The 26,467-nt window shown below is 38.5% G+C and overlaps 1 protein-coding gene across 1 annotated transcript in view; it reads left to right on the top strand.

Moving 5' to 3' along the window:
* The first annotated feature begins 4,665 nt into the window (after positions 1 to 4,665).
* ABRACL (ABRA C-terminal like) overlaps positions 4,666 to 26,467 on the top strand; it is a 34,947-nt gene continuing 13,145 nt past the window's right edge. The window contains exon 1 of the mRNA XM_027850704.1: positions 4,666 to 4,843. The gene's annotated coding sequence lies outside the window, so the exon portion shown is untranslated. The remainder of the gene's footprint in view (positions 4,844 to 26,467) is intronic.

The following is a 26,467-nucleotide window of genomic DNA, read 5'->3' as shown; positions in this document are numbered from 1 at the left end:
ATGGAAATTGAGGGGATACCCATCAATTGAGGAATGCCTGAACAAGCTGTGTTATATAAATGTAATGGAATACTACTGTGCTATAAGAAATGATGAGCAGGTAGATTTCAGAAAAACCTGGAAAGACTTGTACAAACTGATGCAAAGTGAAATGAGCAGAACCAGGAGTACGCAGTAACAGTAACATCGTGTGATGATCAACTACAAATGACTTAGCTCCTCTTAGCAATACAATGATATAAGGCAATTCCAAAGGACTCATGATGGAAAATACTATCCACACCCAGAGAAAGAACTATGGAGTTTGAATGCAGATCAAAGCATACTATTTTCTCTGTCTCTGTCTCTCTCTCTTTTTTTTTTTTTTGCTTTTCTCTCTCGTGGTTTTTCCCTTTTGTTCTGGTTCTTCTTTCATAACATGACTAATGTGGAAATTTGTTTAATATGATCATACATGTATAGTCTATATCAGATTGCATGCTGTCTTGGGGGGGAATTTAGAACTCAAAATGTTATAAAAGTGAATGTTGAAAATTAAAAATAAATTAATTGATAAAAAAAAGAGAAAGGACACATCCTAACTCCAGTCCCTGCTTGCTGCTCCATTTCCACTTCTAAATTCTCTCTGAATGCAGATTGAAGCATACTATTTTCACTTTATTTTTTTTTCCTTTTTGGTCTGTTTCTTCTTTCACAATATGACTAATACAGAAATATGTTTTCCATGATTGCACAATATAACCTATATCAAATTGCTGACCGTTTTAGGAAGAAAGGAGGAGATGGAAAGAGGGAGAAAAATTTGGAACTCATTTTGTAAAAATGAAAGTTAAAAATTGTCTTTATATATAACTGGAAAAAATAAAATACTATTTTAAAAATAGTTCTGGTTAGATTTCCCTCTAGTTTAAAGACTCTTAATGATTTCCCATTTCCTTCTGAATTAAATGCAAATTCCTCAGCTTGGTACTTAAGGCATTCAATGCCATGGTCCCAATATGCCTTTCCAGGATTATTCAATATTACTTCTACTTATCTATCTATTTTCCAGTCAAATTAGGCCACTTACCATCCCCAGTATTAATTCCATACTTTCTCACCTCTGTTCTTTTGCTCATAGTGTTCTTTATGTCTGGAAACAAGCATTTATTAAGAACTTACAATATGCCAGGTGCTGTGCTAAGAGCTTTACAAATACTATCTCATTTGATCTTCATAACAAGCCTGAAAGGTAGTTGCTATTATTATCCTTATTTCACTGCTGAGGAAAGTGAGGCAGACCAAGGTTAAATAACTTGCACAGGGTCACACAGCTAGTAAGTATCTTGAGGCTGGATTTGAATTCAAGTCTTCCTAACTCTAGACCCAGCACTCTATTTATTGTGCCAGCTATTCTGTATTCTATATCAAGCTCTGTGCAAAATGATTATTTCTACAATGGGAACAGCTATAAAAACTAATACTTTGAAGTGCCTAGAGCAAGCAGCAAATATATTTTCCCAACTGAATATTGTCATTTCTTCCTTTTTTGTATTTTTATTTTTATAATTATACTTTATTTGTTTATTTTAGCATTTTTTTTTAAATTTTCAGTTTCAAATTCTCTCCCTCCCTCCAGCCCCTCTCCCACCCATTTAGAAGGCAATCAATATGATATCAATTATACATGTGTCACATTTCTTCTTTATCAAAAAAGCAAGAAATATTTTCTAAAATGATTATAATTAGTTATAAAGTGGTTATAGGATTACTTCCCAAGAAATATTTACTTTTTAATTTTCTTATCCTACAGACATTTTAAAGGTGGTAACAAAATGTGATGCTTACAGTTAAGTATGATCTACATAAAAGCTTAGAAACTTACAGTTGTTCTTGTCAAGATATTTGGAGACACCCTATTTCCCAGAGCTAAGGCCCAGCAAGTAGATTGTGCCCTGAGCTTGGCATAACAACAATCCTTTGTGCTCTGGATGATCTCACCCTCTGGCAAAGTGTATTGCTTTGATCAGCACCAGGTGTTCACTGAGGAATTTATGATTTTCTTATTAATCAATAATTGTCTAGATATGTTGGAGCTCACCTTATTTCTCAGGGACCTGAGAGCCAATGTGCTACAGCCTAAAGCTTTCTATCACATCTCTTGACATGCTCACAATCCCTGTTTCTTGTAACAGCCAAGTGAACCCAACCAGGTACTGCACTCCTGTTTCTGCTATGCTAACTCTGGTTCTGTACCCACTGAATTACAAAGTTCAAAGATCTTTAAGACTTAAGACAGTCAACTTAAGAACTGCTTCCACAGGACCCAAGAATGCCTGCATTGTCCACATATGAGCCTGCCATGGGAACTGCTAAGAATGACTGTGTTGTGGTCTAGCCTGCTTGTGGTTTTTTTATGTATATAAGACCTGCCTTTGCCCCAGCATGTTAAGCCCTCCTTCTCAGGAAGGGGGTTTCTGCTTACAAGCATTTTCCTTACTCTGAAATTGATTAAACTTGTTTAATCCCTGACACACTTGCCTCTGGTCTGCTCTGTTTGGCTCCAGGCATTCCCAGGTGAGAGGCCGGTTCTGGTCTGATTGACATTCCCAAGTAAAAAGAAAAAGATTAATTCTTTTATTAATTCTTTACATACTTTTCCTTTCTACTATCTCTACTCTGTTTCTCCTCTAGTCCTGGGTAGGGGGAAGGTATTCAGGGAGGACTAGCACCTTTGATGTGAGGGCTTGCTGAGCCCTTTTCAGGGCTGCTCATCTACCTTTGGTGTCCACCTATCATCCAACTCTCTCCTGTGGCTCCAAAAACCAGTAGCATGGGCAGTGGCCACACCCTGATTGAGGGTAACTGACAGGCCTCAAACCTGTCGCTGAATTAGGGAATATCTACCTCAAGCCTGTGAAGACTGTTTCTGGTAGAATGGGCAGAAGAGAATAATTTGTTCCAACTGCCATGAATGTGGCTGGAGCAGTTTAGTCAGACATTGAAGATGCCAAGGTCACTGAATCCCAGGCCATCAGCAGTCATTTTAACTTTTGTCCTGCCACTGGACTTTTGATGACTCTGGAAGAGAGTGAGGCTGATGACTTTGCACAATTGTCTCATTTAGCTGAGATGAAGGCATATCTACATTAGGGTAGTAAGTGTGAGAGCAGAAGAGGAATATATGAGGTGTTACAAAAGTTGAAATGAGGGGCAGCTAGTTGGTGCAGTGGAAAGAGCACTGGCCCTGAAGTCAGGAGGACCTGAGTTCAAATCTGGCCTCAGACCAAAAACTTGACACTAGTGACCCTGGGCAAGTCATTTAACCCCAATTGCCTAAAAAAAAGAAAGAAAGTAGAAATGACAGGATTTGAACACTAATCCAATATGAGAAGGGGGTGAGAAAATGAGGAGTGGAAGATGATACCTAGGTTGTGAGCCTGAGTGGCTGGAAGGATAATTGTACCCTGAATAATAATAAAGAAATTTGGAAGAGGAGAGGATTTGGAGGAGAAGAGATAATGTGTTCAGTTTTGGACATGTTAGTTTAAGATATTTATGGGACATTCAGTTTGAGATGTCCATCAGGCTGTTGGAGATGCAAGACTTGAGGTTAGGAGAGAGGTTAGGGCTGGACAAGTAGATCTGAGAGTCAACTGCATAGAGATGATAATTGAAACCATGGGAGCTCGTGAAAACACCAAGTGATAGTATAGGAGAAGGCCCAGGACACAGTTTTGGGGGACCCCTTTGTTTGATAGGAATTACCTGGGTGAAAATCTGGCAAGGAGACAGAGGAGTAGTTAGAGACAGATTGCAGGTGAACCAGGAGAGAGTAGTGTCATGAAACCCTGGAGAGAAGAGGATATTGAGGAGAGAAGAGGATGATTGAGTGTCAAAAACTGAAGAAGATTCAAGGATGATTGAATAAATCATAAGACTGCAAGTCCTCCTACCTCTACCACAAATGTCTGTTTTTAAACTTTTTTTTTTGAAACAGAAAAGTAGATGTGTGGGTTAGTAGACTAGATTTTTTTAAAAAGTAGTGACTAAGTGGAAAAAGCATACTGTATTTGGAATCAGAAGACCAGGGTTTGAATTCGGACTGACACCATTCAGTTGATTTTTTCCCCCCTGAGCTTCAGAACGTAGGTCATGGAGTAGTGAACACAGTGGCCTTTGGGTCATAATGATCTGAGTTCAAGTTCCTCTGTTACATTGTCTTGTGATTGGGCTAATTCTCTATAAGATTCAGAGAAGATGCTGACTTGCACTGGCAGAAAGGGTTTTCTCATTTGAGAATTCCATGTTATGAAATTACAGGTTCAATCCTGATCCCAGAGCGTCAATACCAGTTATCACTTTACACCTTTTCTTGCTCTTAGATATTAAGTTTTTCCCCAGAGGGGATAGCTGTTGAGTATTACTGACCTTGAATGCTGCCTGGTGAACATTAACACTTCAGTAACTTATGTAGAGAAGATAAAAATTAATCGGTCTATCGAAGGAAGGAAGTTGCAGAAGTAACAGATCGAACTTACTGTTAATAAAAGCGTTGGTCCCCCTCTCCCAGACTAGGGACTGGTCCTCCCCTTTTTCTTCTCCTCCCTTCGAACCCCTCCTTATAGGGTGGGAGTGTGGGCGGCCCCTTTCCTAGGCACTTTAACTCATACTTTTTCCCCACCCTCTTCCCCCTCACATGCCTTTCTCTCTGTTTCATAAGCTTCCTTCCTTGTCCCTCTTCCTGCCGGCGTCTGGCAGAAGACAGCCGGCTCTGTGCAGTCACTGAAATCCTTTTTTCATTGAAGAAAAAAAGAGAAAAAAAGAAATCACTCCACCCAAACGAGTGGCTGTGGACTGAGAGGTGAGTGAGCGCCGAGGGAAGATCCCGCCAGCCTGGCTGAGTACAAGGGCTAAAACCCGAAGGAAACAAGGTTTGCCGGGTAAAGTCCTGGGGAGGAGAAAGAGAGGTTGTGCATGAGGAGCTGCGATGGGGAATGGGGCACGCAGGGACAGCGAAATGAGCCGGGAGTTTGGAGGCGAGCGTCTGAGGCTGGGGGACTGGGGGAGCCGGGCGCGTGGCATTCTCCCCTAGAAAGGGGGGGAGGGAGATTTCTGATCGCTCCGACTTTACCGGTGGCACTTCCGCACCGGGGCCCACGTGACACTGGACCGAACGGGGGGGGGGGTAAGTGGGGTTGGGTGAGGTGTGGGTAGGGAAGCAATGCAGCAATTTTCTTGCCAGGGTGGCTTCGCCTTTGATCTGTGTTTGGAGGTCAGGTCTGCTCATAGGATCTCGACAGCAATAAGGAAACCTTATTCTGGAAGGCTGCTCCCAGGAATTTCTTAAGTGCCAGCTACAGGGAAGGAAATCCCCGAGTGTTAGCCTTGGGGTGCGGTTGGGGGCTTCTCCGCTTTAGCCAGCGGCTGGGATGGGGTTGGGAGTAGAGAAGCTGGGGATTTGAGGGGCTCCAGCTGCCCCTCCTCACTCCGGCCCTGTTTCCATTCCGGTCTGGGCCCCCAGTTCATTTTTCACGCTGCGCTCCCTTGCGCCTTCTCGCCAGCTGCTGCGCGTGGGCTGCTCTCGTCCGCCTGCCTGCGGATTTCTGAGACAATGGCTTTTGTGATCAGGGGCCCTTTATTCCGAGAGATCTGGATGACTGAATCCCAGAAGAGTGTTAGGAATTGAGGAGTGCATTCAGGGAAGAGAGGAGAGGCTTTCCCAGAGTCCCCCCGACCCCTCAAGTTATTACCATCCTGGCTGCAGGTGAATGAAGGACCTCCTCCAGTCCACTCTGCCCACTCAGAGTCCAGGGTAATCAAATAAGGTGGGCAGAAGCACAAATCTGGAAGGAAGTTAAGATCCTGGGCATTCTTGTACTGCCATTCACTGACTGCTGAGATCACTTGATACAGTTTTTCTTAACTAGCACTGTTTACACACAAAGGGTTTATCATTCTTGACTTTTGAATTACTCCTAGATTTAGCACACCTTATGTCTTGGGGTGTCTTTGATACACCCCTGAGAGATAGTTAATGAGGAAACCCCACTCTCCCTTTATTAAATAATAGATGTTGATTCTTCAAATAGACCCATTGGTGTTATTTTTCTCTTGGTCAGCAATCTCAGCATGTTTCCAAGCAGCACCAAGAATTCAACTCTTCTCTTGGGTTTCCTAATTATTGAAGCACGTAATTAATACCTGTTCAAATTCATGGTTGTAATTAGTGTGTCTTTTAATGAATTCTTGTATTTACTTCTTCCTTTGGTAGTTCAGGCCTGCACTGGATGTCTTTTAACCTTTTGGTTCCTTTTGTGCTCTATTCTGCTCATGCCAGTCTCCTCATTCAGTTTTCACCTTGCCTAGTCTGGTCCCAGCCTTCTCTTTATACTTCCTCTTCCCATTATTCTAGCAATTTTGCCAAGAAGTGTGTTAAAAAAAATAAAATAAAACACCTGTCTTTTTCCCCTGCTAAAAAACAAAGTAGAACAAAACTCTGCCCTATGAAGCTTTCAAACGGTCCTTTCTAAATGTCGTTAGGTATTTTACCCAATGGGGTCTCCTCTAGGAACCAATCTCTGTGCTGTTAACCTCTACCATCAGTGTATCACAGTGGTTGATTTCTGGAGTTGGAGTCAGGAAGCCTATAGTTCAAATCCCACCTCAGATGCAAGCTGCATGATCCTGGGAAAGTTGCTTTACCTCTTTCAGCTCTTTTCTTCTTTTGCAAAATGGGAATAATAATCAATATTACAAGGTTGTTGTGATGATCAAATGGAATAACAAACGTACCTTCAATTGTGTTCAACCCTTACGGACTCCATTTGGGGTTTTCTTGGCAAAGATACTTCAGTGATTTGCCACTTCCTTCTCCAGCTCATTTTACAGATGAGGAATTGAGGCAAACAGGGTAAAGTGACTTGACCAGGGTCACATAGCTAGTAAGTATCTGAGGCTAGATTTGAACTCATGAAGATGGGTCTTCCTGATTCCAAGCCCAATTGTCTACTGCACCACCTAGCTACCAACAAATGTACAGCACTTTTCAAACTTCAGAGCACTTATATAAATGCCATCACTATTATCAGCTATCACCGTAGAAGGGTAGAAGGAAGGTAGGCAGGTTATAAAGGACTTGTACACAGGATTTTATATTTGATTCTGGAGGTGATAGGGAGTCACTGGAGTTTATTGAAGGGGAGCGGGTGTGATATGGTTAGACCTGTGCTTTAGGAAGATTACTGTGATAGCTGAGTGGAGGGTGGATTGGAAGGAAGGGCAGGGAGACCATCCAGAAAGCTATTGCTATAGTTTAGGCATGGAGTGATGAAGGCTTACACCAGAGAAGTGGCAGTTATCAGAAGACATAAGGATGTATATACAAAAGATGTTACAAATATAGAAATGACAAGACGTGATCACTGATTAGATATGAAGTGGGGGGGGAAGATTGGGAGAGTAATGTGTTGAAGACGACACTTAGATTTCAAACCTGGATGACTGGGAGGATGGTGGTACCCTCAACAGTAATAAGAAAGGTAGGAAGAAAAAAAGAGTTTGGGGAGGAGGGGGGAAGATAATGAGTTCAGTTTTGGACTTGTTGACTTTAAGGTGTCTGTAGGCATTGAGTTTGAGATGTCTTAAAAGGCAGTTGGAGATGTGAGATTGGATATCAGCAGACTTGGCTAGACAAGTCAATTTGGGAATTATTTGCATATCGATGATAATTGAATCCATGGGAGCTGATGATATTACCAAGTGAAACATTATAGACATAGACGAGAAGAGAGCCCAGGACATCTGTGAAGGATGACTCATATTTGGTTGCTATGACATGGATGAAGATCCACCAAAGGAGACCGGGAACAATCAGATAGGAAGAGAACCAGGAGAGAATGTCATGAAAACTTAGAGAGAAGATAGCATCAAAGAGAATAGAATGATCGATAGTGTAAAAGGATAGAGAGAAGTCAAGAAGGATAAGGATTGAGAAAAAACCATTATATTTGGCAATTAAAAGATCATAAATAACTGTGGAGAAAGCAGTTGTGGTTGAATGATGAGGTCATGAGGCAGCTAGGACACATAACACTTACTAGTTGTGTGACCCTGGGCAAGCCACTTAACCCCATTGCCTAGCCCCCCCCCAAAAAAAAGAGTGAATGATGAGGTCACAAGCTAGACTGCAAAGAGTTAAGTAGAGAGTGAGAGGAGAGGAAGTGGAAGCACATATTGCAGATAGCCTTCTGAAGGAGTTTAGCCTGAAAAGGGAGGAGAGATATAGGATGAGAGCTAGTGAGGACAGAGTAAATAAATTTTTTTGAGGACAGAGATGACATAGACATATTTGTAAGCCCTAGAGAAGCAGCCAGTAGAAAGGGAGCGATTGAAGATAAGTGAGAGTGAGGCCATCTGTTGGAGGTGACAGGATGGAATGGGATCACTTGTGCAGGTAGAAAGTTTATCCTTTGCAAGGAGGACTATCCCTTCATGTGAACCAGGGGTAAAGGAGGAGATAATGGCAGAAAGCATCTGCTTAAATACATCCAAAATTAAGAACTCACATAATTACTCAACCTACAACCAGATTTTAATGAATTTCTCTTAACTTTCAATTCCTCAGAAAATGAAATTATTCAGATTATAAGTATATTACGGCCATCCTTTAGATGAGAAGCATCAGGGAACCAGGAATCTGTCATTTTAAATCTTTTCCTTGCTATCTTATTTAGGTAACTCTAAGACTATAAGTTGTGGAGGGATTCTTTACCCTGACAGTTCCCCATACCAGTGAAATCACAGGTTATATGAATATGTATCTATGTATTTATATAATATTACATACACACATACACTGATGGACATACTGTAGAGTTTGTTGAACTGTATGTTGTCACATTCTAGATGAAATACATTTTTCATCTACTTGGATTTTCCTATATGGTAAGTTCTTTTGAGTGGTTATGGACTTCATCCAGAAGGCTCTATGGTGGTTTAGCATTTGATGCAATGAGCACATTATCCACTAACAGTAGAATCTGGAAAACCTTATCATGTAAAGGAAATCCTTTTTCAGTTTGAACTCTGCTCTGTATTTCTTCCTTTACAATGTAGAACACTTTTGGAGGGTATGCATACCCTATAATATGCATCCCTTGATATTACTGATCACAGGGTCATCAAACAAGATTATCTCTTGTATCTTTCAAGGAATCTTGCAGTTTTGATATATGCATGTTAGACACCTTCTTGGAAGAGAGCCTTTAGAGCAGCAATTTATTGAAATTAACAATTTTTTTGTAGTTAGCAAGCAAAAAGTTCAGTGAGATCTTGTATTCTTTTCATCTTTCAGTTAAGATGTCAATTTTCTATGGAATTTTTGTTGTTCAGTCATTTTTCAGTCATATCCAACTCTTTGTGACCCCTTTTGGGGTTTTCTTGGCAAAGATACTAGAGTGGCATGCCGTTTCCTTCTCCATTATGGAATACCAGTTGTGAAAAATCTGCCTGTTTCTTATTAGTTGTCTTGTTAGGAATGCCCTGGATTCATAGGTAGATGATTCTCATGAAATTTTTATGTAAATGGAAAGTATTCATATAGTTGGGTAGGTGTTGATATTCTCTGTTGTCCTTTTCTTTTCCTGCTTTAGATACTTTGTAAAATTGATACCTTACCACCCTCACAATTATGTCTCCTCTAACATGGATCTAACTCCCTGTACACTATCTAATCCACTTCCTTTTTGCTTCTTTGTTCAATTTTGGGCCATTTCTACTTCCTCTAGAAGCACATTTGGAACTGTGATACAGTCAGTTACGCTTTAATTCAACATATGTTCCCCCCCGAAAGTATTGCATTATGCAAAATTAAGCAATAAAAATCACAGGATTTGTGGGGAAAAGGGGATTAGGGCCACAACCCTCGAAAACATTATCACTGACACTTAACAAAAAGATAGGAACCTAAAAAAATGTTACCACAGTTTTATACATGTTAGATGGTTAAGAAATACATAAATAGAAGCCTCAGCCGTCAGCAGCATCAGGCTGACCTGGGTTCTCACAGGAGTAGGCTAGCAAAATCTCCTAGCAGTTGGGTAGGCCACAACTCAAGCCCCAATGCTAGAGGCTCTGACAGAAGATATAAGGGATGGGGGAAGAGGCCCATCAGCTCTTCTCTCCTACCCATGGCTCCTACTGAACCAGAAGATATACAATAAATATGGTACTTCATCTTGAAAAAGGCATGAAGTTTGCTTCTGGAAGTGGGTACCTGAAGGATTGCAGCTTGTGAGTTATTGTGAAAATGGTGCTGTTTTCTGTATTTTTCATCTTTCTTGGGTAAGAAATCATAAATAAGCCAACTCAAAATTTACATTATGCTAAAAACATTCTGTATTATATGAAAAGCCCAGAAAGGAAGGAGAGAGATATAGGATGCTAGCTAGTGGGGACAGTTCAAATGAAAGCATGTCATGGAGTAGTGAACACAGAGCTGGCCTTTGGCTCATAAAGATCTGAATCCAAGTTCACATTGTCTTGTGGTTGGGGAAGTCACTTAATCTTTCAGTGCTCTAATTCTTTATAAAATTTAGAGAGGATGATGACCTGCATTGGCAGAAGGTGTTTCCTCATTTGGGAATTCCATCTAATGAAATCCTGATCTCAAAATGTCAATGCCAATTGTTACTTTATACTTTTTCTTGTTCTTAGTTGTTATATCAGCCTGGCTGCTTGTAGATTTTTTTTTTCTTTGACGTTAGAAGCTCTGCATTTTGGCCATAAAGTTCCTAGGATTTTTCATTTTATGGATTGTTTCAGGAGGTGACTGGTGGATTTTTTTTTTCTATTTTCATGTTATCTTCTTGTTCTAAGAGATCTGGGCAGTTTTCTTTAAAGACTTGTAGAAATACAATATCTAGGGTCTTTTTTTGATCATAGCTTTCAGGTATCCATTGATTCTTAAATTGTCTCTCCTCAATATTTTGTCGTTTGTGTTTCTATGAGATACCTTAAATTTTCTTCTATTTTTCCAGTCTTTTGACTTTGCTTTAATATTTCTTATTGACTCATGAAGTCATTGACTTCTTTTTGGTCAATTTAAATTTTTCAGGGATTTTGTTGTTTGAGCAAGGTATTGTACCTCTTATGAAAAGCTGATAATTTTCTTTCCAGTATTTTCCTCTATAGCTCTCACTTCTTTTCTGATTTTTTTCCTCTAGCACTTTTTTTCATTTATAAGCAACTCTCTTTTTTTTTTTTTTGCTGAGGCAATTGGGGTTAAGTGACTTTCCCAGGGTTACACAGCTAGTCCCAAGTGTCTGAGGTCAGATTTGAACTCAGGTCCTCTTGACTCCAAGGCCAGAGCTCTAGTCACTGCGCTACCTAGCTGTCCCCCAAGAAACTCTTTTTAAAAAATCTCACTTCATCTCTTTTAGGAATTCTAATTGAACTTAGGCCTGAGCTATATTTTTCTTTGAGGCTTTGCTTGATGATGTTTTGGAGTCATTCTTTTCTGGGTTTGTGTCACCAAAATAGGTATTTATGGTGTGCTTACTCTTTTGTTTGCTTGTTCTTTTATCCTTCTTCCTGACTCTGGACTTGTATTTGGGATGGGCTCAGTGCAGTTCTGGAGGGAATGTCTAGGCCGGACTTGTGTCCTCTTGGGTGCTACTAATGCTTTCTTGGGGGGTGGTGGTGGTGGTGGTGGTAATTGAGTATCACTTTATTCCAATATCTTGGGGACAGCTTAATCTGGGACTCACAAGCTTTCAGTGCTCCCAGAGTGGTATGATCCAGGGCAAACTCTGATCACCACCCTCCTGGCCTGAGCTCTACAAGTTCCTGACCTGGGTTTGTGTCTGAGCAACACATTTGTGAATTTGTCTCTCATTGGAAGTGCAATAGATTGCTGCTGGGTTCAGCCACTATTAGTTAGCTGGAAAACTTTGCCGGTTCAAAGTGATAGAACTGCAGGCTCTGCTTTGGTCTAGGTTTTCTGCTCCCTTTATTCCACTGCAGGCATCAAACTGGCCTGGAGGTTGAAACTAAGATCCTCACTAAACTTTGCTCCCAGGATCAGAGCCATATAGTTACTGCTTGCTTCTGAACTTTGTCCTTGCTCTGTACACAGACTAGGGCTGCTTACCCCAAATGTCAGTGCTAAGTACAGGTCTCCTCCTCTATCTGCCCTGGATCTATGACTCAGAACTGGAAGTGAAGTGAATGACAGAGCTACTGGGTAGCACCTGTTCCTCCATCCTATACAAAGTCAAACCTCTCTGTAATGGATCTGGGACCTCCTCTTTCATTATACGGACTCTTTTTCAGTCCCTGTGCTAGAATCCTCATTGCTCTTCTTGCATAGATCCTGTCCCTAATGTTCACTTTTCTTTCTGTGTGTCTCCCTATGCTGACCAGGGTTGGAAAAGTGACTCACCATGAGGTTTTCTTATATTTTCCAATTAGAACTTAGTCTAGTGTGTTTTCTAGGTCTTGGTGGAAAAGTTGGGGGTGGGGAGATAGAACTTAACTGTACTTCTTCCTCCTACTCTTCCGTCCTGACTTTTCCTAGGTAGACATTCTAATTCAGTAATGATTCTCAAAGAAAATGTTATGCTTTATAGGATTCTGTATAGTATTCTATTTTGTATTGTATTAGGGGCAGCTAAGTGGCATTATAGATAGAGTTTGGGACTTGGAGTCAGGAAAAACTGAGTTTTAACCTTTCTGTGTCTTAGTTTCCTTATCTATGAAATGGAGATAAAAATAGCATCTAACTCAAAGGGTTTTTTTAAAAAATAATAATTTATTTATTTTTAGTTTTCACTTTTTACTTCCATAAGATTTTGAGTTCTAAATTTTTCCTCCTCCCTAAGACAGCATGCAATCTGATATAGGCTCTACATATACATTCATATTAAACATGTTTTCACATTGGTCATGTTGTAAAGAAGAATTAGAACCAATGGGAGGAACCATGAGAAAGAAGAAACAACAACAACAACAACAAAAAGAGAGATCAAATAGTATGCTTTGATCTGTATTCAGACTCCATAGTTCTTTTTCTGGATGTGGATGGCATTTTCCATCATGAATCTCAAACGGTTTTTTTGAGGAACAAATGAGATATTTTATGTAAAGGGCTTGTAAAACTTAAAGCACTATATACATGCTAGCTATTATTAAATGCTAACTATTATCCAAATCTGATGTCCTTTGCACAATCCTTATCCTTCTTGATCTCTCTGTAGCATTTGATGCTGTTGGCCAATTTCTCCTCTTGTATACATTTTTCTCTCTGGATTTTTGACACTTACTTTCTCTTGGTTCTTCTAAATGTCTTACTCAGTCTTTCTTGCTGGTTCATCATTGATGATTTGTCCCCTGTGGGCAAATCTTTTTTCTTAAAGTTATGGAATAAAACAAGCATTTTCATAACATAGTACAATAAAAAGATAATTGCACATGAAACTGCAAACAACGTGCCCTTCCTTTCAAATATACAACAAAATTATTGTGTAAATTTCTTTTTATTTTCTTCCTCCTGCTCCCCCACCTTAGAGATGGCTACCATTAGATACAAATAGGTACATATATGTAAAATTATTCTATACATACTTTTATTTATCAGTTCTTTCTCTGGTTATATATAGCATCTTTCTTCATATGTCCTTTATAGTTAAGTTGGGTATTTATAATAGTCAAAATAACTTGTTCTTAAAGTTGTTATTAAAACAATATTGCTGTTACTATATACAATGTTCTCTTGTTGCTCATTTTGCTCTTCATTATTTTGTGCAAGTCTTTCCATGTTTTTCTAAAATCATTGAGCTCATTATTTTTTATAGCATAGTAGTATTTCATCACAATCATATACCACAACTTGTTCAGCCATTCCCCAATTGATGGGGATCCCTGCAATTTTCAATTCTTTGCCAATGCAAAGAGGATTGCTATAAACATTTCCTTTTTCACTAATGATCTTTGGAAATAGACTAAGTAGTGGTATTGCAAGGTCAAAGGGTATAGGTAGTTTAATTCCAGATGACTCTCCAAAATGGTTGGATCAGTTCATAATTCTACCAATAATGAGTTAATGTCCCAATTTCTCTACATTCCCTCCAACAATTTGTCACTCTCCCATTCTAACATTTTACCCTAGCTGGTACATGTAAAATGATATCTCAAGGTTGTTTTAATTTGCATTTCTCTAATCAATAATGATTTAAAGCATTTTTTCTTATGGCTATAAATTGTTTTGATTTCTTCATTGGAAAAATGGTTCTTCATATCCTTTGGCCATTTTTAAAATTGGGGAATGACTCTTATTCTTACAGATTTGACAAAGTTCTTTATATATTTTAGATATGAGCCCTTTATCTGAGAAACTGTTGATAAAAATTTTCCCCAGCTTTCTGCTTTCCTTCTGATCTTGGTTACCTTTGTTTTATTTTAACTTAATGTAATCGAAATATTGATATTGCTTTATTGTTGATGGTACCTTTTATCAAAATGTAGTTACTCTTTTTATCTCTTTTAATTTAATCTATTTTAGCCATAACTTTGTCTGAGATTGTAATTGCTACCCCTGCCTTTTTTCTATCAGCTGACACACAATAAATTCTACTCCAACCCTGTATTTTAACTCTATGTGTATCTTTCATTCTTAAATGTGTTTCTATGGGGGCAGCTAGGTGGCGCAGTGAATTGAGCACCAGCCCTGGAATCTGGAGGACCTGAGTTCAAATCTGGCCTCAGACACATAACACTCACTAGCTGTGTGACTGGGCAAGTCACTTAACCCCAATTGCCTCACCAAAAAAAAAAAAAAAGAAAAATGTGTTTCTTGTAAACAACATATTGTTGGATTCTTATTTTTAATCCATTATGTTATTTGTTTCCATTTTGTGGGTGAGTTCATCTCATTCACATTCAAAGTTATAATGTGAATTTCCCTCCATCTTATTTTACTCACTTTCCTTCCCAGCTTCTCTTTTTGCCCTATTCCTGTTACCTTACCTTTTCCTCTTACCCTCTTATTCCTTATTTTACCCACCCTTCTAAAATTCTCTCCCTTATCTTTCCCCACCCTCCTAATCTTATTCATTATACCCTTTTAAAAGTCTGTCCCCCACCTTATCACCCAGTTTTCTCACTTCTCTAGAAGTTTAGAGAACTTATAAATCTCTTCTTCAGCCCAGATGAGAATAAGGTTCAAAAAAAAAAAGCTATGTTCTGAGACTTCTTCTCTCCTAGACTTTTTCTCACTAAGTGACTTCATCAGCTTCCAGGGATTTATTAATCAGCTCCATGCAGATGTCTCTCAAAATCTATGTTTCAGCCCTAGTGTCTATTCTGATCTCCAGATGATTATCTCCAAAACAAAACTGAATGAATGAAAAAGCATTTATTAAGCCCTTACTCTATTTCAGGAACTGTGCTAAGCACCAGGGATCCAAATACAAATAAGTGAGACAGTTCCTGCCTTCAAAGAATTTACAGTCTAACAGAAGAAGATAATACTTATAAGGAAGCAAGAGTTGGAGAGTGGGGGAAAGGGAGGTTGGAGTATGGTACCATGGCTTGGACACAGCTGGAAGTGCTGTGGTAGGCCCAGGACCAGGTAAAATAAGGTGAAGGCTCATCAAGCAAAGCCCAGGGTCTTAGAACTTTATTTTCCTTCCAAACTCACCTCTCTTCCAAATTTCCCCAGATCTCTCTAGGGTACCACCATCGTTCCCAGGTTTTCAGTGCTGGTGTTTTTCTTGATTCCTCACTTTACTCATATCCTTAAATGAATTGCCAAAACTCTTATACTAAATAGTGTCTCTTGCATATGCCCCTTCCCTTTTACTCACACAGCCACCACTTTAGTTCAAATCATCTTCACCTCTCCTGGACTATTGCAATGGACTCCTAATTGGTCTCACAGCCTCAGGTCTCTTCTCACTCCAGTGTATGCTCTACACATTTGCTAAAGTGATTTTCCTGAAGTTTGGGTCTGACTAGGATAGTTCCCTTCTCAATCAATTCTAATGACTCCCTATTGCCTCTAGCATTAAATAAAAACTACTCTGTGGCTCATCTTTCACGACTTGGTAATGATCAATGATTTTGATGATAATAATAATTAACTTCTTTGTTTGAGCCAGGCATCAAAAGTAGTATGGTAGAAGTGACATACCCTTATGTTGGGTAAAATTTGGTCTTATATGTAGTTATAGTAGGCATGTAGAGTGATTTTGAAGGGTATGAGGAAAGTTTTCCTGCTCAAAGATCTAGCCTTCATTGACCTATCACGTTTGAGATTTGTTTTGGGTATTGATGTGGCCTATTTAAAAATATTAATGCCCTAAGGAATGGTAATTTATACTTTTGAATGAATTGATTTAGCCAGTTGGTCAGTAAGTCATCTAAGCTAGCATTTATTAAGTGCCTACTATGTGCCAAGCATTTTCCCTATTAGCTGAGATATCCATATTGAGAGGATGTGACTGGTCATGTTTGGAAATGGAGAGATTCAGATTTATTGTGCTTCATACTCTGGCTCCAGCTACCTTCCCAGACTTATTTCATAATAGTTTTTGATGCACTCAGTCCACAATAAAAATAACAATAATCCTTTCTGTAGCACTTTAAGATGTGCAAAGCACCTTGATCCTTACAAAAACCCTGTGAGGTAGGTGTTACCATTTCCCCTTTCTTACATACAGATAATCAAGGCAGAGAGGGGCTAAATGATTTGCTCGGGGTCATACAGCTAGTCATTGTCTTGAGGCCAGATTTGAACACAGGTCACAAGTTCCATGCTTTAACCATTGTGCCACCTAGCTGCTGACCTGTGTCCTTCCACCATACCTCCAATTCCTGAACTCTTTTTTTAAAGGCCTGACTGAGATGTCATCTTCTCTGTGGAATTTTCCCAGATTTTCCAAGCTGAAATTAATATGCACAAAAGAAAAGGTGATAAGGAGAAATCCAAAGTATTCTAAGAATATCTGAGGAAATAAAGAACACTTGTAATTTCTCATCACAGTCTTTTTAAAAATGTCATATTCACTTGTGTAATTGTCACATCCCCCTGTAAAAATTGTCATTTTTTATTTTGTGTCTTCCCATTACTTAGCTCTGGGCTTTATACATAGGAGGTATTTAGTAAGTGTGGGTTGCACTGAATTTTGGAGCAGAGTTCTAGCCTCTGAGGTCAAACTCGAAGAGAATCCTTCAGTCCTTAAGTGTAACTGTGTGTATGCATGGGGAGAGTGAGAGAATGGAGTGAGGGCTCTGGGTAGCCAGAAGCATTAGGGCCCTAGGTACCAGAGGCAGGAAGGGTGGAAGAGGAAGGGACAACCGTAAGTGTGAGAGGGATGCAGGAAGGAAAGGGTGGATTCTACCAGAGACAAACTTTGCCAGCTTCACCTTCTCTCTAGAAGTGAAATGCCTTGAAGGAGAGCTGAGCCACAGGAAGTACAGTATTAAGAGATTTCTTTCTTTTCGGGAGTACTGCCTTAATACCACCATCTTGGTTTCGGTGTCAGTGCCAGCCCATGACACAGAGGTGCTCACACAGCAGAGTATTGCCAGTCTTCTTCGTTGCACACACATGTAGAGTTGGTGGGATGATGCTATAGCTTATACTTAGAGAACCCGTTAGACAGTGTTGCTTGAAGATGCCTACCAAATTCTATGAATGCGGATCATATCCCAGGATCACAGCTCTTGAACTGGTCGGGACCTTAAAGATCATCCTTATTTTTACAGTTGAGGAAACTGAGGCCTAGGAAAGGATCTGCCCAAGATCATACTGATTGTATTGAATCAAAGACCTCTGATTCCACAAGTATTGATTGTTCCTTCCGCTTACTGTACAGCATCCATTCCCTAGTGCAGTGGTTTCCAAAGTGGGATTCATATACCACAGGAGCTGTTCAAGAGTCCATTGGGTTAAGGGAAGAAAATATTTCAACTTATATTTCCCCCCCCCAAAATTAGGCTTTATTAATATTTAATATGTCGATTGGCCTATAGGTCAGTTGGTCATGTGTCACATAAAGAACATCTGAGGGGTGTGTGTGAGTTACACAACACATAGGGATTGACAGTTGCACCCTTACTCATTTATCCAATTTTAATGTATTTCAGCATATTGTAGTTTATGTGTACAGTTAAATGGATTTTAAAAATTGTGTTATTTAGTTTTAACTAAATTATCCGTTACAAAGTGGACAAGTGACTTTTAAAGATGCCTGAAAAGAAAACAAAGATTGAAGATCAATCAATCAATAAACATTTATTAAACACCTACTACATACCACACCAGGCACTGTGCTAATAAGCACAAGATAATACTAATAATGTGAACATAAGAAAATGACTGAGCTGATGCTTCTTCTGGTATGAGCTTTTTTTTTTTTTTTGTATGAGCTTTTTGTCAGCCGTATTACAAGGTGAAAACAATGATAGTCTAATTAGATGTGGCAAGTTCAAGAGTACAATTTAGAAATTACCAAGAAAATTATTTGAAATATGGATTTGAAATATTGGTAAGAGTAAACCCCACCCTAAGTGTATATAGTACCTTGAGATATTAGCGGACCAACTGTTGTTGCCAAAAATGATCTAAACGTGTTACTCATAAAAATTCTCAGATCTACACACTTAAAAACCTTGGAGCCAGAATTTTCTAACCTCTTTAAGAATCTTCCAAATAAAGACTTTCAGTAGAATTGAACTCACTTTTTAAAAATATTAAAATGCATCACCTTCTGGTTAGTTTGTAAGAACAAATGATTGACATCAAGAAAGATGAAAGTTTACTAGCTGAACAAACACATTTTCATTTTGGTGGATGAAATTGAAAAATGAATATCATGATTTAGTAAGTATAGTCAGTGATGCACATACATCTTCCATTTGAATGTACTTATCTTTGTGAGGTATCTTTCAGTTATGAGAGTCCTTAAAATCAAATATTGAAATAAATTGAGTTTGGAGCCAGATCATAGAACTGCTCTATTGAAAAAGTGTTAAATGAAAAATTTAAAAACAGCAAAGCATATTCAATCACTTTGCTTTCACTAAAAAGTTAATGATATTTTTATGAGAACAATAAGGAGTTTGGTATTGGTAATAAGATTAAAAATTAAAATGGTTTATTTTATCTTTATCTCACCCTCTTAAAATTTATTTTTTATATGTTTCATTATGTATATAATATTTTAGAACACTAATACATGTATGTAAATTTCTAAACATACATACATATACAGGGAATATGCTTGGAAGTTTTTATGCCATCAAAAAGATTTGGAAATCACTGCTCTAGCCAGTCAATTCTATTAAAATATAATTGTACTGAGGTGCTACATGTACATAGAGATAACTTTAGGAAAAAAAAATTTAATAGAACTCTAATTTTTAAAGAATATAAGTAATGGTTGGTTTTTACTATGACATTTAAACAATGTTTGAGGGGGTTTGGGGCTTGGCCTGTGATTTTGTAAGTGTAGGGAAGTTCAGATTTGGAAACTCCCTCCATTGTGAAGGTCAGCAATTTATCTGCAATATATAATCTTACTGTGCCTCTCTGAGAGATTAAATGACTTGTCTATGTTAATATGTATCAGAGACAGGACTTGAAGTCAGAAGACCTGAGTTCAAATCCTATTTGTGATCATTATTAACTATGAGAGCCGTGATACTTCATTAGCTGAATTAACTCTGGTACTAGCTATGTTTACTGTGGGCAAGTCATTTCATTTTTTTTCAAGACTCAGTTTTGTCATCTGTAAAATGGGGATAATAACACATACTACCTACTTCATAGGCTTGTTATGAGGAAAACTTCAAATACAGTAGTGTTGCGTATAAATTTGAGTTAATGTTATCATTTCAAGTAAGTCCTTTTATATAGATTAATTGGGTTTTAAATAGATGCAGTTAAAGTTTTGTATTGTATTGAATGTAAAACTCTAAAGTGACAGCTTTCACGTGAGTATTATGGAAGATAGTAATTATTCTGTTCATTTTACATGAAATATGGTCATAGGATAGTAGATTTAGACATAGAAGGGAAGAAACTGAGGCCCAACGTGGTAAAATAACTGAATTATCACTATTGAAATAAACTAACTTCCATATCATGTCATGTGAAGAGGTAGAAAGGACCTAACCTCCTAATTTTATAGATGAAGAAACTGAGGCTCAAAGTGCTAAAGTAACTCAATTGTCATCATTCATATAAACTAACTTCCATTCCATGCCACATGAAGAGATTGCAGTCATGAAGCATGTGATATGGGAGTAAAACAATTGTTCATTGAAGGTGGGTTATCGTGGTAAGTCATACTACATAAGTGATTATTCTATTTTTGAGTAATACAGATCTAAATACTTCTTTTGCACATTTATCACTAGTTGATAGGTAAGTCATGCTACATATGTGATTATTCTGTTGTTGAATGAGACAGATTTAAGTGCTATTTATGCTTAATTATCACTAGTTTTAACTCTTTCGATAAAAATCTTGTGCCTTAATCACTTCTTGTTTTTGATTACCATAACTCCTTTTCCTAGATCTTCCAGGTCCCAATTTGTTTCACAGATAATATCACGACTTGTATTAAGAATTGGAACCTATGAGATTATAAACATACATGAGGTCAGGGAACAGATCTTATCTACACTTTGTATTGATCATTCTCAGAACCTAGCAGGGGGCTATACACTCTATAGGTCTTTAATTCATGTATATTGAATTGAATTTGTTTAATATTTTCCTTATCTACAATATTTCCTTATCCTTCCTTGCGTATCTTGCTAGCCTGTTAATAAAGGGAAAGGTATGCTTATTTTTAAAAGTCAAAGAAATAGTTCTGCTTTGTCTGAAGGAGCTTGTCTTCTTTAAATCATAAAAAGGAAAAACAAACAAAAGCATTCTTAATCAAAACAGCAATAACAAAAATAAACCACCCATTGTCTACTTCCATTTCATTATTTCCTTTCAATTTATATTATGAAAACTGTTGGTAGTTGACACCTACTCAAAAGAACTTCTGGGTACTTTTCCTTGATAAATTTGACATGGTAAACTACTGGCTAATTCTTTCCTTTTATTTATATGACCATTAATTATCATGGTTCTTCTTCTGTTTCTCCTTTACTGTCCAAGTCTTCTATATCACTCAAGGCCCAGCTCAAGTCCCACTTACTCCATGAAGCCTTCCCTAGTTACTGCAGTGCACATTGATATTTCCTTTCCTTCAATTCTTATAGTATTTAATAACTATAATGCAATTTACATCAATACATTAAAGAATTGAAAAAGAAAGAGGAAGAAAAAAGCAGTTCTGTAAAACTAACCAATATATTAACCAAGTCTGATAGGAAATATTATGTTCTATATCCAGAGTATTACTTTTGCAAAGAAAGGAGAGAGGTACATTTTTCCATTTCTTCTCTGTGACCAAGTTTGGTCTTTATAATTGCATAGCATTCAACTTTGATTTTTATTCTTTCCATTTACATTGTTGTAGTCATTATATAAACTGTTTTATTGGTTCTGCCTTCTTCAGTTTGCGTCAGTCCATATAAATCTTTCCATGGTTCTCTGAATTCTTTATGATCATTATTTCTTATAATATAATACTAATACATTACATTCATGTGCCACAATCTGCTTAGCCATTCATCAATTGATTGGCATCTACTTTGTTTCCAATTCTTTGCTATTATGAAAAAAAAACCCGCTATGAATATTTTGATGTATGTAAAACTTCTTTATTTTTGACCTCATACCTAGCACTAGGGGATATGAATATTCTCTTTTTAAAATTGTAATTCCAAGGTGCTTTCTAGAATAACTGGAACAATTCACAGCTCCACCAATTGTGTATTAGTGTGCCTTTATGTCTTTGTGCAGTACTTCTAAGGTTGATTCTTTCCTTCTTTTGTCATTTTTGCCAATTTACAGAGTCTGAGGTGAAACTTCAGAATTGTTTTGACTATTATTTCTAGTAATGTGGAGAGATCTTTCCTATGATTGTTAATAATTTAAAATTCTTTTGAAAACTCTTTGCTTATATTCTTTGACTACTTATCCATTGAAGAATGACTCTTGATCTTAGGTATTTCTGTTTGTTGTCTCTGTATTTTAGATATCAGACCCTTAAAGATTTTTTATTCAAAGAGTTTTTTTCCCAGTTGACACTTTTTCTTCCTAGTTTCATTAATTCACAGCATAGCGCCTGGCACATAGTAAGCACTTTAATAAATGCTTGTTGGCTGACTGGCTTTCTTTGTACCTTTTTTATGTACTTACTATATTCTACTATGTTATTTATTTATGCATATGTCTTAACTCCTTGACTGTATTATAAGTACCTGGAAGTGAGGAGTTTACTTATTTATCTTTGGGTCCTGCTTAGTCCCTGTCATAGTGTTTGTACATATTAGATGCTTAACAAATGTTTGTTGAATATTGAATAAATGAATGAAACCACGGTTGAGGGTCTGAGCTCCACGTGCCTCTGTTAGGTTTGATTTGCTCCATGGCCATAATGTCCTAGCAACTATCCCGATACTGGTATTATTGATTCTGAAGGGAAATGAACAGAGTGTGAATGACTCAGTTCAGTCTTTCACCTCTTGCTTTCTGACAGTGTTAGTATTATCACATTCATAGATATAAGACGTGGTCACAGAGACTGTATATTTTTTATTTCAGTATTTTCCCTGATACCTTGCACAGTGCATTACATACCATAGGCCCTTACTAAATGTTAATTGATTGAAAGAATGAATGAATGGACAGATAATATAGGCCATAGAAATTATTAGTTTCTTTTTCTTCTTCACTGTTTTCATCAGCTGCTAGCATCAAAGTTTGATTTTGTCCTTGATGATTTATAGATAAGATCCTGTCCAAAAAATAATTCAAAATTTCTTGAGTTTTAAGGTTTCCAGAAATGATGTCTGTGCACATCTGGACTGTCCTGGGGAGCTAAGACATACTGTTACTTCTTGTTCAAATTCTAAAGGATGACTTTGACCTTTGTGCAATGCAAGGAATAGATTCTAATGAACAAGTCATTTGCATGACAAAAACTCCTCTCTTTGAAAGTGTGTACCATCAAACAGCTACAGCTTTTCTTCTTATATTTGTAAGTCAGTTTATATACCATATGTCCACAGTGAAAGGATCTTTCCATGTGAAAGCATTTTGAGAGGTAACAAAGTATTCTACACATGTTAGGCCTCCCATCTTATGTTAGCAATCATGCAAGGGCCTGTGGAGCTACCATTAGATAGTACTCTAATGCAGTAGAATCCTGTTAGAATTTTGGTGTTTGGGATGGAGAGAAGATAACACTCACTTGCTAGGCTTTCCCTAGTGTAGTGAGAGAGATGCACTAAAGATTGATATGTACCTGGATGCCATGATTTGATGGGTCTTTGGTTTAGTCTTGTCCTTACCTGTGATTTTATCAGCATAGGTAATTCCTCATGTGAATATTGCTTCCACTGATGCAGATTGAGTTGCCTGGGGCTTCTAGGTCTTGACCCCACCATCCAGTCACATGACGATGCCCCCTCTCGTTATGCTCCCTGACCAGCTTCCCACCAATAATAACAAACAACACAGAACAAGATGTTGACATGGCTTGTTTTGTACCCCAAATCTGAGAACTAGCTTAACTGCAATATCCTGGGTTCAGCAGACAAACAAATATGACTTAAGATCTGCCTCAGAACCCTGGGAACAGTGCTATTACCAATCAGCTCTAGACACTCCATCCCTGCTCCTCTCCACCACCCCAAACCCTGTATAAACACTGCTCCCTCCCAAAAAGGTGTGACTACCAGAATAGGAGAGCCACCCTTGCTGGTGAACTCAATAAAACCTATATTGATTCAAATTTTTTATCTAGATGCCTGGTTATTCCCATTATTCTAAATTTGGGAGTGGGACCCAGAAGTCTCACACACTCTGACTACTTAGAATCTCTCCTGCAGTAGGAATTTGGGGGATAGTTTCTTTCCTCCAGTGATGGATGGGTTGATGGAGGGTCTGCTTTGGGTCTGTTGGAAGCTGGTTTTCTTAATAGTAACTGAACCAACCCCAGAGATAATTGTAACTGTTTGTCAGTGAGTACATATGTCTATTTTTTGTGTGTTTGTGGTCTGTATTGGTATTTTGGAATCAGAAGTCATTTTCCTGAACAGGGACATCTGTGGCCACTGGGTAGCCTACCTGAGCCCTCATGCCTGCTGACAGGCTTCTTTGGGGATGGATTGACTACTTGGTTCTGGCACTAAGACTAGTGGCAGCCACACCAGGACTCCCTTGAGGCTGGCGCTATGAAAGTAGCACTGAAAGCAAGGGCCACATTTCTATATGCCGTGAGCTGTCAGAAGGAATTTTCTTGGGCAGATTTCTCCCATAGTTTATGAGTAGCCGACGGAGACTGGGAGGTCTGTTGTATCCTGCCTCCTGTGTCCCAACCCCAAGTGTACTGACATAGCAGACCTGATTTTGGTTGTTTTTGTTGTTTGTCTTCATAATGGGTTTCAGTGATTCAAAACCTGCTTCGGGCGTGCCTGCAGATAGAATGTTTAAATTTTAGTGGCCTCAGAGCAATCAAATACCCATGTAAGTGGCATTTTTATATGTGGGATCATTCAATATTGCTATTTCTTTTGGAAGGCCCATTCGACCTGGCCAAATTAGTTACCCTCTGTGGGGCTATTGAAGGTAAACACCCACATCAGATGGACTCCCATTTTTTTATGGTAGTGAATCACTAAAAAGAACATTGATTCCATTGTTGGCTCCCAGGTTGAGAATGAAAAGAAATTAAAGGAGCACATTAAGGCCCTTAAAAATAAGAACCCTGACCTTCCATGTCTCTTATATCCACCAATCCGTCAGTTATCAAAGGAACTACCCCTTCCAATCCCAGAGGACATCCTGGATTTATGGCTACCCTTTCCACCACCTCTGTCTGCCTATCTTCTCCCAGAAAAAAAAAAAAGTGCCTCTACCTCAGGCTCCATCACAGCCTTTACCTTCCCTTTGCTGGGAGGTTGCTGAGCATAGGCCCACCAAAACCACCATGAAACACTAGGCAGAGGCTAAAACTGAGGCCCTCTAGGAATTTCCCCAATTTAATGACCCTTCCCAACTTGTGCATATCCCCTGGTCCCTCACTGAATTTTACACTTGGCAATCTTATTTCCCCAAATTGTAAGAAAAGCCTGGGGAATTTACTGAGAAATTGCAAGTTTTATTTGAGGCCTGTAGGCTAACCTGGACACATCCCAAATAGTTAATGGTAGCCCTGATTGGCAAGAATGTCTGGACTCAGGTCCAAGAAAGGTAATAATAGCAGCTAGTATTTATATAGTACTTTAAGGTTTGCAAAGCATTTCAGATATTATCTCATTTTATCCTCATAACTTTGGGAAGTAGGTGTTATTATAACCTATATTTTACAGATGAGGAAACTGAGACAAAGGTTGAATGACTTGCCCAGGGTCACAGTCATTAAGTGTCTGAATCTAGATATGAACTCAGGTCTTCCTGGCTTCAGATCTAGAGCTGTAAGCACAGAGCCACCTAACTTGAGACAGATAGGTAGAGGGACCTGAATACATTTGGAAATTCATGTCTGGTACTCAGAAGAGAGGTCAGATCTCTTTACCACATAACATGTTGTCAGGTGTCCTGGGCCCTTATGCTGCCTCTGAGTCACCCCCATCTCATAATGGCCCACCAGGACCCGCCCAAACCAGTAGCATCAAGCTCTTGATCTTTCTCCCTCCCTTCTTTCCTATCAAAACTTAACTGTCTTCTGTCATCTTCTCAGGTTGCTGCTAAGTGACTGGTTAGCTAATCTGGTAGGTTAATTTCTCAAGATGGTATAGATTAATAATATGTTAACCTTTCCCATGTAACATATCTGTAGTCTAATAGTGGCCTTGTAGAAGACAAAACCTTAATTCAGTCACAGTGACATAAATGCCAGTCATGTCACACTCAGAATGTCAGTAATGGATGCTGAAAATTTGAAGCACCTTGGCTGCATGGCATCAATTAGTCAACATTTATTACATTCCTACCATGTGCTAGGTAGGCACTGTGCTAAGCTAGTAGGACAGAGGACAAGGAAAGTGCCTGGATTTTTCCTCCCACACACACCTCACCCCCTCCCAGCTCTCCGTGACTCAAAATGTTATATTATTTTTTTTATTATATATTTTAAACCTGTATATTTGTGATATACCTATTTATACATATCATTAAGGTACCTATTACTGTTTCAGCCTCTCCATGACAGTGAGTAGTTCTGGTGCTGCTTATCGGAGCTGTCAAGGCAAATAAGTCCTTAGATCAGTTGGTCAGATGACTCATGTAGTCTGAGGCAGAGGCAGAGGAAAGAGAGAGAGAGAGAGAGAGAGAGAGAGAGAGAGAGAGAGAGAGAGA

The sequence above is a fragment of the Vombatus ursinus genome, unplaced genomic scaffold, assembly GCF_900497805.2.
Source record: "Vombatus ursinus unplaced genomic scaffold, bare-nosed wombat genome assembly UNPS02009132.1, whole genome shotgun sequence".
NCBI classification, from domain to species: Eukaryota; Metazoa; Chordata; class Mammalia; order Diprotodontia; family Vombatidae; genus Vombatus; species Vombatus ursinus.
This window is presented reverse-complemented; position numbering and strand designations above follow the sequence as displayed.